The following is a 14,865-nucleotide window of genomic DNA, read 5'->3' on the forward strand; positions in this document are numbered from 1 at the left end:
CATGAATGTTGTTAACAATTAAAGGTAGTTTGTCAAGGATGCTGTAAACAAAATACGGAGTTTGCGGTAGCATAGGTTTGCAAATGCTTTGTTTCATCCACGAAATAAGGGCGAATAAAATGTGACAAGACACGATTATATATTTTCTTCAGAAGACTTTACATGCAAAACGTGTGAAATTACTTTCTGTTTAACATCATTATGAGATTTAATATTACGACGTGAAACCCGTGCAGTGCATGCATTATCGATATTGAACAGTTAATCAGATACAACAAACGATGTTCAGCAATCTGTCTGCCAACATCCGAAATAATGATGTCATAAACTAAGTAAGACACAAGCGCACGACCATCTAAGATAAAGTGTTATTGATCATGTAGGTGATGCATGTAGGTATGTGCACGTTGTACGAGATCCCGTGCAAACCTGTTCGTAATCTCAGTGTATGGTCTCAATACGTTAACACTGTTCTAGGACATTGACATTAAGCAAATTATGTTCAATTTCTTTGAGCTTAATAATTGATGTCACATAACATTTTTCAAGAAAGACATGTACTTGCGTGACACAAGACAAGTTAATGTTCTCCGTCATAAGTTAATGTCTTCGGTTTTCAAGAACTATATGTACTTGCGCTACATGATTAATATTGGGTTTTGTTAGTGACCCTCCATTGAAATATGTTGGGTCAGTTTGACAAATAGGGGGCAGGCGCTATTCAAATCCCCCTAACTATCATATTGATTCCATAATTTATTTGTTTTATCAACCACTTTAACTTACTTCTTGCCCAAAAGCGACATGAAAATCTATCGTCCGTCAAAAGTAATATAGAGGGCTACTTTATGACCACCTTTTAACTATTGAGAATGCTAGAATCCAGTAGGAGATAAAACGAGTGTTAATGTCTTCACTTTTCAAGATCGATTTATTTTTGCGATACATAAGTTAATGTCCTCGGTTTTCAAGATCGATATATTTTTGCGATACATAAGTTAATGTCCTCGGTTTTCAAGATCGATAAAGATCTATTTTTGCAATACATAAGTTAATGTCCTCGGTTTTCAAGATCTATATATTTTTGCAATACATAAGTTAATGTCCTCGGTTTTCAAGATCGATATGGTTTTGCATTTCTGATGTTAATGTCTTCGGTTTTCAAGAACGATATGTTTTTGCGATACATAAGTTAATGTCCTCAGTTTTCAAGATCGATATAGATCTATTTTTGCAATACATAAGTTAATGTCCTCGGTTTTCAAGATCTATATATTTTTGCTATACATTAGTTAATGTCCTCGGTTTGCAAGATCTATATATTTTTGCTATACATAAGTTAATGTCCTCGGTTTTCAAGATCTATATATTTTTGCGATACATAAGTTAATGTCCTCGGTTTTCAAGATCTATATATTTTTGCGATACATAAGTTAATGTCCTCGGTTTTCAAGAGCGATATGTTTTTGCTATACATAAGTTAATGTCCTCGGTTTTCAAGAGCGATATGTTTTTGCTATACATAAGTTAATGTCCCCGGTTTTCAATAACGATATGTTTTTGCTATACATAAGTTAATGTCCTCGGTTTTCAATAACGATATGTTTTTGCTATACATAAGTTAATGTCCTTGGTTTTTAAGAACGGTATGTATTTGCATTACTTAAGTTAACGTCCTCGGTTTTCAAGAGCGATATGTTTTTGCGATACAAAAGTTAATGTCCTCGGTTTTCAATAACGATATGTTTTTGCTATACATAAGTTAATGTCCTCGGTTTTCAATAACGATATGTTTTTGCTATACATAAGTTAATGTCCTTGGTTTTTAAGAACGGTATGTATTTGCATTACTTAAGTTAACGTCCTCGGTTTTCAATAACGATATGTTTTTGCGATACATAAGTTAATGTCCTCGGTTTTCAATAACGATATGTTTTTGCTATACATAAGTTAATGTCCTTGGTTTTTAAGAACGGTATGTATTTGCATTACTTAAGTTAACGTCCTCGGTTTTCAATAACGATATGTTTTTGCGATACATAAGTTAATGTCCTCGGTTTTCAATAACGATATGTTTTTTGCGATACATAAGTTAATGTCCTCAGTTTTCAAGAGCGATATGTTTTTGCTAATCATAAGTTAATGTCATCGACTTTTAAGAACGATATGTATTTGCATAACTTAAGTTAAGGTCCTCGGTTTTCAAGATCAATATGTTTTTGCTTTTCAATAACGGATATGTACTTACAGATGAAAACTTAAGCTACGGCAGTATTTTTAACCACTCTACAAGCTGCTATTTCTCTCAGTTTTACGAAAGAAATACCTCAAGGATCCCATAACGAAATAAAATGTCAATAATTTAACGGAAAACGAAAACTCATTTCGTGTTTTTCTTGAGAGACATGGACACAAAAATAAGCATAAAAAAACCAGACATAAATGCATGTTGAATATTTGTGTTTAATATCATAGTTTTAAGTCAATAACGATTTAATCCAATTCTACATTTTTTACAGAAGCAACGAGCGTTTGTATAAAACATACGACCTCGAATTCAACAAAGCACTGGCAGCACTTTCTGTAGGCAATGGAACTACAAAAGCTTCAAGCAGGAAACACCTAGATATATGTGAAATTACCTTCATCAAAATTCTCAGTCTGGAAAAAATAATGAAAGTATCATTTTCTGAAAAAAGATTATACATTTTGGCTGAAAACAAATGATTCTGGGTAAAATATTGGACGAAACTTTGCATAGTTACAGAAACTGTCAGTGATTTGAAAAGAAAAAATGTAAATATCAAACAAAGAAGTGCTATGGTGAAAATTAGTATTAGCTTCTATTTCGTCTATATTGGCATGCTGCCGCCTGAATGAGGCCCAGTAGGAGTAGCCGAATTCGGAGATATATGTATAGATCTAGGGAAAGTGTGACATTTTTGCACTGAAATTTGTCGACAAAAAGACGATTTAAAAAAAAACAATAAAAACAAAAAAAAAAACAAACAAAAAAAAACAGTTAAAATCCACAGAATTTCACAGGATAAAAGTTTTGAGAAAGATACTAATACATATATACATCCGACAAAGTCAAAGTATAGGAAAAATGCCAAGCCAAATATGAGAAATTTAAAGAAATGTCCAGGACTGTAGGATGAATGACTATAGTATCCTGTATGTAACATAGATAGATTACCTTTCCATTTCATTTATATAACATTGACAGAATTAGGATTGACAAACAGTGTTCACTGAACTATTTTCACTCTATAAACAGTTTTCTTTGTGTGAAGTAGGTTTTGGTACATCTCCGCTATAGTGTCTTTCTTCCTTTCAACACTTGTCTGTAAATGCTAAGTCACTCCTTTTTGATCTCTGAATATAGTACTGTATAGTTGTCTCTATTTTCTAAAGTTTTGGGATTGCGACTCTAGTGTTCTGTGATGCTCCACAGGTTTTTGGTGCAATTATCATCTAGTCAGTCCATATAATATTTCTAATTTCTTCCCATTCTGGTACTTGTGGATGGTGCAGACTGCTGGAGTTGTACTTCCAAATATTTTTGGAATATATGTATGTCCAGTTAGATATAGCCATTCATAGTAATATGTACTTGTATTAATCGATCTTGTTTATAATATTTGTGTAACATGTATGCACACACCCCGGTTAGGGGTCATGTTCTTTGAATAAATTTGAAAACTTGAAAGCTTTCTAAGTTTAATATCCATATAATGGCTTAATATGCGCAAAAGACAACATTGGATTCTTGCAAGTCGGCACATAGTTGCCTAGCTCCTAAAAGCTATATCATTCTTCCTAAATATTCATACTGCAACCACCTTTAAATAATCTGTATTAATATACATATTTGCGTTTTGTCACAGATGTTAACAAATACCATGTCGTATGACTGGAAGCATAAAAATGTGATTTTATTATTACTGCCGTTTCTTAAACAGCAATTTATTGACGTCTAATGGGCAATTTTTGCCATATATTAGTTACAGATGTTTTGACTAAAATTTCGTTCCATGCCTTTGATCGGTTGTATAGTGCAGTAGTATAGAGTTTTAAAGTCCCAGTCCGTGACTTCAGTGACCTACCCTGACGGTCCGTTCAAGTTAGTGAAAATTACGTCACGAGGTGGACTTAGAGCTACTATTCTATTTTTTTTGGCTTTTTGGAAGCCTTCGTGGTCGAATGGTTAATGTCGCTGGCTTCGAAACAAAGACAAAACACAAATTTCTTATTTGTTGGAAGAGGAGAATTTAGTGAAAACGTGCGCGGCTGTCTGGAAGTCGTCTGATTATCTTCGTAAACTTTTTTGATTCGGCGTGGATGACCTACAGAAGTTAGGAGCAAGTAATTTAAAAACAAGGAAAGTCGACCAAGAAGATTCTAGGATCTTACACATTTTATAGGCTTCAAACTGCATATACAGAAAACTGAAAATCATTTTTCCGGAATAAGTTTACAGATAATTATACAATACACCAGCTTAATCCTTATCATGCTGGGCATGATTAATTCTGCCTTTGCGGCCAGTGCAGATCTTCATCAGCCTGCACATTCATGCAGTCTGATCAAAGTCTGCACTGTTCGCCATTCAGTTAGCAACCCTTATATGTCCAGATTGAAAGATGGACAGGTTCATTATAGAAATTTAGCGGGGTAAGGCTTAAGCGAAACACGAGATGATTTTCTGCGTTGTCTCATTCAATAGTACTCTAAGACAAAACATGAAATTAAAATTTCATTTGTCGCATTATTTTCCTTTCTTACTTTAAATTCAATAAAAAAATCATAGTTTGCGTATGTTGTCTTCCCTCACTTCAACAATGGCGTAAAAGTCCATTTTCATTCCTCAATGTCATACAATAATTGCAGGGTTATAAACTTACGCCGATCGCAAGTTTTCCAGGCGAAATAAATAAGTTTCCAATATAATTGTCACCGCAATTTTACGTCTTTATTATAATGCCCACACGTAACGGCAATAGTAAATGTTACACCTATGTGTTCAGTAATAGGACCAAACTAACGAAAAGCAGTAAATTTCCGTCGTGAGACAGCCGTATTTATGTGTACAAGTTGGCCTTCTACAGTAAAATAGTCGTTCATACATCTTAATATAACAGCGTTAAAGCGAATTTGCAATGTCAGTTTCTCCTCCGTGAAAGTCTAATTTCAAACAGACAGTAATTAGACTTGATCTAATTTAAATGAATGCTTTTTAGTCACTATGTACGTATGCGTCGAACTTGTCAATAGCTGCTGTTCTCGGACCAATCCATTTGCAGCAAAAATGCCAACGATTATTTGTTGTTACTGTTTTTTATTCAAGAGAAAAAATCACCCCCAACTTACTATTTTGCATATGTCAGACCAAATCATATGTTCGCAAAGAAGAGAATATGGTAAAGTCGATTTAAGTGAAAAAATATTGGCAATGGCGGAGGCCGGTGAAGTTCAATGTGAGACTTGTATACATGTAGGGGATTACGTAGTACTACGGCGGTCCCACTTAAAAAAACAAGAGATCACAGAGTGATCTTGGCGCCCACCAATGTGCCATTTTTGAGTGTTCCAAATTTCAAGACTTACTGACTAGCTCAAGGTCAAATTTCATTTCCGTACACAACACTTTGCATGTGGTCCAAATTCGAAAGCTGTAGCTTGAGAAATGTGAAAGTAGGTCACTAGATCAATTTCAAGGACGAAATGTGAAAGTAGGTCACTAGGTCAAAATCAAGGTCAAAGTTCACTTCAGAACACAAATTTATGCATGTGGTCCAAATTTAAAGCCTGTACCTTCAAAAATGTGAAAGTAGGTCACTAGGTCAATGTCAAGGTCAAAGTTTGTTTCGGTACACAATCCTATGCATGTGGTCTAAATTTGAAGCCTGTAGCTACAGAAATGTGAAAGTAGGTCACTAGGTCAATCTTAAGGTCAAAGTTCATTTCGGTACACAAAACTATGCATGTGGTCCAAATTTGAAGGCTGTAGCTCGAGAAATGTGAAAGTAGGTCACTAGGTCAAAATCAAGGTCAAATTTTATTTCGGAACACAGAACTATGCATGTGTTCCAAATTTGAAGCCTGCACCTTCAAAAATGTGAAAGTAGGTCACTAGGTCAATGTAAAGGTCAAGGTTTGTTTCGGTACACAAAACTATGCATATGGTCCAAATTTGAAGGCTGTAGCTTGAGGAATGTGAAAGTAGGTCAGTAGGTCAAAATCAAGGTCAAATTCCAATTCGGAACACAAAACTATGCATGTGGTCCAAATTTGAAGCCTGTACCTTCAAAAATGTGAAAGTAGGTCACTAGGTCAAAGTCAAGGTCAAAGTTTTTTTCAGTGCACAAAACTATGCAAGTGGTCCAAAGGGGGTTCCCAGTTAGGTGTCTGCGCAAAATGTTTTTTGATTTTATTAATATTTTGTGGTAATATACCTACATGTATTAAGTTTCATTAACAAGTGTTATTGTTACCAGTTTTTACTTACTTCTATAGATATTCACATTTAAAGTGGGTGGGGTAATCTGACATGTGACCAGCCAGGAACACAATTTCTGTTATTCTTTTAAAAATGGTTCTAACTTTTACCTGAAACTTTCATGATAAAATAACTATGCAATGGAAATTCACGCAACATGTTGCATTTTAAATTGTACTGAATGCTTTTTTAATCACAGAGCCACAAAGTGGTCTAATCAAATTTACTGATTTTCAATGGACGAACTTTACCAAAAAGCTAAAACATTTTTCATTAGTTGAGATATTAAGGTGTTATTTTCAGCAGATATTGCAAACTAAATAAACATTAAAATGACAGTATATCAGTATATTCTGATTAGTATTGGTTGAGTGGTACACTCTCTAACTGGGAAAAAGTGGGTGGGGTAAATAAATATTCGAAGCAACACTACAAAAATTGTGCAGTTGTTACGAAATGGCCTCAGATTGTCTATTACTATCTTAATTGTGCCACCAAGAGTGGTGGGGGCATATAGATTTGCATTTGTCCGTGCGTCCGTCCGTCAATCCGTCTGTGCGTCCGTCCGAAGTTCGTGACGCGCTTAGATCAAAAAGTATTTGATATAAATTGATGAAACCTTGCAAGAGTCTTTATCATGATTTAAACTTGAACACCTTCTATTTTTCATCTGGCTCCGCCCCCTAATATTAGAGTTACTGCCCCTGGAATAGTAAAAAACGCACATTTTCACCTTGTGACACGCCTGGCTTCAAAAGTATTTGATATAAATTGATGAAATCTTGCATGAGTCTTTATAATGATATGAACTTGCACATTTTCTATTTTTCGTCTGGCCCCGCCACTATTTCTAGAGTTATGGCCCCTGAAATAGTAAAAATTGCACATTTTCACCTAGTGACATGCCTAGCTCAAAAAGTATTTGATATAGATTCATGAAACCTTGCATTAGTCTTAATCATGATATGAACTTGCGCATCTCCTATTTTTAATCTGGGTCCGCGCCCTATTTCTACAGTTATGGTCCCTGAAATAGTCAAAAATGCACATTTTCACCTTGTGACATGCCTAGCTCAAAAAGTATTTGATATAAATTGATGAGTGTTTATCATATGAACTTGCGCATATACTATTTTTATCTGGGTTTGCCCCCTATTTCCAGAGTTATGGCCCCTGAAATACTAACTGATAAATGCAAATTTTTACCTGATTATGTGCCTTACTCAGAAGTATTCTCGGTGCCTTACTCAGAAGTATTTAAATGTAAATCTTGCTTGAATCTTTATCATAATGTGACCTTTGCACACATGGCACTTCTTGAGAATTTTAGCATTTATTACAGAGTTATGGCCCTTGAAATAGCTAAAATAGTGGATTTTTTGTTTGTGATGCTCATAAAGCATATGGTATAGAATAATGAATCCTTTTCATAGTTTTTTGAGGCTATACCCCATTAAGACTGCAAACATTTGAATTATTTCCCCTTATTTGTGACAAATGTACCATGCGAGGGGTAGCGGGGTGGGGAGGGGGACACACCCTGTGTCCTACAGACACATTCTAGTTTTATTAAATACAGACTTGGTTGATAAATTTTAACATTTTTTTTCACTTTAATAAGACTTTATACATGTGTGCCATGGAAAAATCAATGCAGAAAATTTAATGTTAATTTGAACAATAGCTTTTCTCAAAATATACTGCCTCAGGCAAAACATTTTGTTAAATACTTTTAGCTTTCAGGGTTAATTTGGTTTGTCTACATGTCATGTTCAAGGTCCATGCTTTTTCCATGACACACATGTATAAAATGGGATTTTTTTGTTAAAATTTATCAATCAATGCTGTATTTAATAAAATTAAGATAGTAATAGACAATCTGAGGCCATTTCGTAACAACTGCACAATTTTTGTAGTGTTGCTTCGAATATTTATTTACCCCACCCACTTTTTCCCAGTTTTAGAGTGTACCACTCTTCCAATATTAATCAGAGTACACTGATATACTGTCATTTTAATGTTTATTTAGTTTACAATATCTGCTGAAAATAACACCTTAATATCACAACTAATGAAAAATGTTTTAGCTTTTTGGTAAAGTTCGTCCATTGAAAATCAGTAAATTTGATTAGACCACTTTGTGGCTCTGTAAAGAAAGAAGTATTCAGTACAATTTAAAATGCAACATGTTGTGTGAATGTCCATTGCATAGTTATTTTATCATGAAAGTTTCAGGTAAAAGTTAGAACCATTTTTAAAAAAATAACAAAAATTGTGTTCCTGGCTGGTCACATGTCAGATTACCCCACCCACTTTAAATGTGAATATCTATAAAAGTAAGTCAAAACTAGTAACAACAATACTTGTTAATGAAACTTAATACATGTAGGTATGTTACCACAAAGTATAAATAAAATCAAAAAACATTTTGCGCAGACACCTAACTGGGACCCCCCTTTGAAGGCTGTAGCTACAGAAATGTGAAAGTAGGTCACTAGGTCAAAATCAAGGTCAACTCATGTCAAGGTTCATCTTGCCACTCAAAACCATACATGTGGTCCAAATTTGAATGTTGTAGGTTATTGACAAGAAGATTTTAAAATCTTTTCCCTATATAAGTCTATATGAACCATGTGACCCCCCAGGGCGGGGCCATATTTGACTCTAGGGGGATAATTTAAACAAACTTGGTAGAGAACCACTAGATGATGCTACATTACAAATGCCAAAGCCCTAGGCTTTGGACAAGAAAATTTTCAACGTTTTTCCCTATGTAAGTCTATGTAAACCATGTCACCCCCGGGGCGAAGCCATATTTGACCCTAGGGGGATAATTTGAACAATCTTAGTAGAAGACCACTAGATGATGTCATATACAAAATATCAAAGCCCTAGGCCCTGTGGTTTTGAACAAGAGGTTTTTCCCTATATAAGTCTATATAAACCATGTGACGCCCGGGGCGGGGCCATATTAGACCCCAAGGAAATATTTTGAATCATCTTGGTACAGGACCACTAGATGATGCTTCATACCAAATATCAAAGCCCTAGGCTCTGTGGTTTTGGACAAGAAGATTTTCAAAGTTTTTCCCTATATAAATCTATGTAAATTATAGAAATAAACAAAGGGCCATAACTTACTAAAAAATTGTTGAACCAGTCTGATTTTCAGGGGGACACAACTAGGGTACCAATACATCATTCTGACAAAGTTTGGTCAAAATCCCCCCTGGTAGTTTCTGAGGAGATGCGATAACGAGAAATTGTTAACGGACGGAAGGATGGTTTGGACTGACGGACGGACGGACGGAAGGAAGGACGACGGACCACGGACGCAGAGTGATTTGAATAGCCCACCATCTGATGATGGTGGGCTAAAAATAAAATTTGATAATACATATATTACTATTTTCAGCTGTCAATCATTCTACATTGATAATAGGAGCTTGGAGTATTATGCGAGTATATTTTATTTTATTAAACCTCACATAAATGTCCAATGCAAATTTCCCATTAGTTTAACTTGAATAATATATCATATTCCCCAGTGATTTTATATCACATGCGCAAAATCGTTATTTTCAATTTCTGCGCAGGTGATATGATCCATAATTTCATATCACATGCGCAACAGCGTTATTTTGTTTTTCTGCGCATGTGATATTATTCTTTCATATCACCCATTGAGAGATTGATACTTTCACATTATTTTCTTTTTTATGCTACGTGCAAAATATTTCGAAAACAGTTTTTCATCAAATATTGAATCGAAACTACAACAATAAGTTTGGAAATGATCTAACTAAGAAAATGAGTACTCACACTTATATGTTTCATTTAGAAAAAAAAATGTTATCACCGTTTTTCGATTGCTACTGTTTGACGCAATGTTGAAATATTAGAATAAATATAGGGGTCAGCGATATGTAAACGTCTTGACTAAATCTATCAAAAAAAGTCTTATTACAGCAAAGTCGCCACAAATTATGTGTGCTAATAAGTAAAGACTCTTTAATTCTGTCTTCATTATTTGGTTAGTAATTACTTTTTAATGTTAAATAAATTATTATGTTGATTTTGCAGTAAATGCTTTGACCCTTATAAGCTTTCGGTATAATAAAATAAATATTGCATTCCCGAGAGGGTGATATGAAAAATGTTCACCCCTCGAAATATGAATATAGACCTCGGCTAGCGCCTCGGTCAATATTCATATATCTCGCGGTGAACATTTTTCATATCACCCTCTCAGAAATGCAATATTTATATAATATGTATCAGTGTTGTCATCACATGCATATTAAATGCCTTGATATGAAAACTTAGAACTTGGTTAATCTCCTTAATAGTGTTCTGGAACATTTTGGAGATAAATCATTTATTTTTGAAGGAAAGTCGTTAAATCCACTGGCGAAAATTTTACTTTCTGAGTCAAGGGGGTAGCTTTGACTGAATTTGTTAGGTACTGTGTCTCCTTAATTGTACAGAGATACCAGATTATATCAACGGGACACCACATCGATAAGGGACAAGTCAGCGACCATAACCACTTGGCCACGGAGGCCCCCGTGTAACACACCTTATCAATAAGGTGACATCTATAGCTACAACAGTAAAGCCACAAAAACAGCTCTGCCAAGAAAATACTGTTGTGACATAATTTAGTATTATGCTTAGCCTGTTAAATTTTTAATAAAGTCAACTCTTCTGTGAACAGAGTCAAGGATGAACAGGACTCCAAACTAAAAGATATGACAGTTTTCTTTAAGCTCAAAGTCCAGTAAAAAGATCACCTTAGTCATTATGAAAATGAAACCTTAAAAATGACATTTTGCTCTGGAAAAAAGCCGATTATTTTGCAATTGAGACAGTTATATAATCGCTGACTACATGATGTCTCACAGATGGTGGGCAAAAGTAATATAAAATATTTTCAGGTGTTTTAAAATGCAGAATGTGGGAATGGGGCAAAAAACAAACCTGTTTTCTGAACGTCACTATTTTAATAGTTGTCTTCAGTGTTCAATTATAAAATTACAATATTTCTACAAAAATTGTACCAAACAATATACATATATCATGAAAATATACTGAAATGCACTGACCAAGACCACAGATGCTTGAAATTTGTTTGAAGATTATTTTCTCCCAAGTATCCTATTAATGTATACATTTTTGTTGTTAGAAAAGAAAATCTTGAATACTATATACAAGTGGAAATTTAAAAAAGAAAAAAAAAAAAAAAAAAAAAAAAACATTAAATTTTTTTTATATTACAGATATATCATCATGAAAATTTTATTTCAAAATTTTGCATCTTCTTCAAAGTTTTTTTACAAAGACCCCATTATAAAAATCTAAATAAAAATAAAATTTCAAGCACCTGTGAACCGAAATAAAATGATTGCGAAATTAATGTTATCAAAAATGCAAATTTACATGTAATATGTGTAAAAGATAGACAAAGTACATGTTAATGCAAGTATAACCTGTAAACACTTGTGTTGCTGTTTGAATGCATGTTTCACATGCAACATATATATAACATACACAGCAATGGCATTAATGCAAGTATTCCTGTGTAATATATGTAGAACATATGGAGCAGTAGTGTGTTAATGCATGTATTCACATGTAATATATACACAGCAATGTTGTGTTAATGCATGTATTCCCATGTAATATATGTAATACATACATAGCAATGTTGTGTTAATGCATGTATTCCCATGTAATATATGTAATACATACATAGCAATGGTGTGTTAACGCATGTATTCCCATGTAATATATGTAATACATACATAGCAATGGTGTGTTAATGCATGTATTCCTATGTAATATATGTAATACACACATAGCAATGGTGTGTTAACGCATGTATTCCCATGTAATTATGTAATACATACATAGCAATGGTGTGTTAACGCATGTATTCCCATGTAATATATGTAATACATACATAGCAATGGTGTGTTAATGGATGTATTCCCACATAATATCTGTAACACATACAGAGCAATGTTGCGTTAATGCATGTACTCACATGTAATCTATGTAATACATAGAGAGAAATGTTGTGAAATACATGAAGAAGTGTTGCCTTGATGCAAGTAAGTAATACATATAGTTGAATGTTTGTTTAAACAAGCTATATGTAAGACATTTTGTCCAATGTGGCATTAATAATCATGTATAATATATGTAATACATATGAACCTGCATGTTAACACATAATATAACTAGAGCTGCTTTTGAGAAAAGCGCTTGTCTCCCAAAACTGCCTAATCATCTGTATAGTAAACAAGAGAACCATGATGGTCCTGAATCGCTCACCTCTTCCCACATGACCCAGTTTTGAGTATAACGTCGTTTTTTCTATTATTTGACATAGTGACCTAGTTTTTGAGCTTATGTGACCCAGTTTTGAACTTGACCTAGATATTATCAAGATAAAAATTCTGACCAATTTTCATGAAGATCCATTGAAAAATATGGTCTCTAGAGAGGTCACAAGGTTTTTCTATTATTTGACCCATTGACCTAGTTTTCGAAGGTACGTGACCCTGTTTTGAATTTTAACTAGATATCATCAAGGTGAACATTCTCACTAATTTTCATGAAGATCTCATGAAAAATATGGCCTCTAGAGAGGTCACAAGGTTTTTCTATTTGTATACCTACTGGCCTAGTTTTTGACCGCACATGACCCAGTTTCGAAACTGACCTAGATATCATCAAGGTGAACACTCAGATCAATTTTCATGAAGATCCATTGAAAAATATGGCCTCTAGAGAGGTCAAAAGATTTTTCTAATTTTAGACCTACTGACCTAGTTTTTGACCGCAGTTGACCAAGTTTCAAACTTGACCTAGATATCATCAAGATGAACATTCAGACCAACTTTCATACAGATCCCATGAAAAGTATGGCCTCTAGAGAGGTCACAAGGTTTTTTTATTATTTGACCTACTGACCTAGTTTTTTAAGGCACGTGACCCAGTTTCAAACTTGACCTAGATATCATCAAGGTGAACATTCTGACCAACCTTCATGAAGATCCTTCAAGGGTATGGCCTCTAGAGAGGTCAAAAGGTTTTTCTATTTTTAGACCTACTGACCTAGTTTTTGATCGCAGTTGACCAAGTTTCAAACTTGACCTAGACATCATCAAGATAAGCATTCAGACCAACTTTCATACAGATCCCATGAAAAATATGGCCTCTAAAGAGGTCACAAGGTTTTTCTATTATTTGACCTACTGACCTAGTTTTTGACGGAACGTGACCCAGTTTCGAACTTGACGTAGATATCATCAAGATGAACATTCAGACCAACTTTCATAAAGATCCCATGAAAAATATGGCCTTTAGAGAGGTCACAAGGTTTTTCTATTATTTGACCTACTGACCTAGTTTTTGAAGGCACGTGACCCAGTTTCAAACTTGACCTAGATATCATCAAGGTGAACATTCTGACCAATTTTCATGAAGATCTTGTGAAATATATGGCCTCTAGAGAGGTCACAAGGTTTTTCTATTTTTAGACCTACTGACCTAGTTTTTGAAGCCACGTGACCCAGTTTCGAACTTGACCCAGATATCATCAAGATGAACATTCTGACCAAATTTCATAAAGATCCCATGAAAAATGTGACCTCCAGAGTGGTCACAAGCAAAAGTTTACGGACTGACGCACGCACGCACGCACGGACGACGGACGCTGCGTGATCACAAAAGCTCACCTTGTCACTTTGTGACAGGTGAGCTAAAAAAAGTACACTTCAGGAGTAAGTTTTGGTTCAGAAAAGTATACTTCAGGAGTAAGTTTTTGGTTCAGTAATTTTTGGTTTAATGATTTAAGGGCCACTCGGTTCAGTAATTCAAAGGCCATAATTCCAAAGTGCCTGAGCTGATTTGGCCAGTTATCGAACTTGGCAGAGGACTTATGGTCAAGTTTGGTGAAGATCAGATGAGAAATGTTCGACTTAGAGTGCAGAGAAGATTTGTGAGAAACGGACACACAGACAGGAGTAAATCAATATGTCTCCCACCTCAGTGGTGTGGGAGACATCATTATGTAACTCATATTTAAGCTGTGTTGACATTTACAGTACTTAACCTGAGATGTTAACAAATTTTCTCCGCAAATGTGTACAATAAAATTTTGAACATATAACACAGTAGAATCTAATATAAAATGATAACAGCAAATTGATTCATTCTTTGCCATTAGAATCCGATAACGAAGTTTTTAACTGGTTACATACATATAAATATAGTTACTTACATTAGATACCACATTAAACTTTACATAATCATTTATTTATTTGGGCTTTACGGCGCACCAACACAGTATAGGT

Source organism: Mercenaria mercenaria, chromosome 17, assembly GCF_021730395.1.
Source record: "Mercenaria mercenaria strain notata chromosome 17, MADL_Memer_1, whole genome shotgun sequence".
NCBI lineage: Eukaryota > Metazoa > Mollusca > Bivalvia > Venerida > Veneridae > Mercenaria > Mercenaria mercenaria.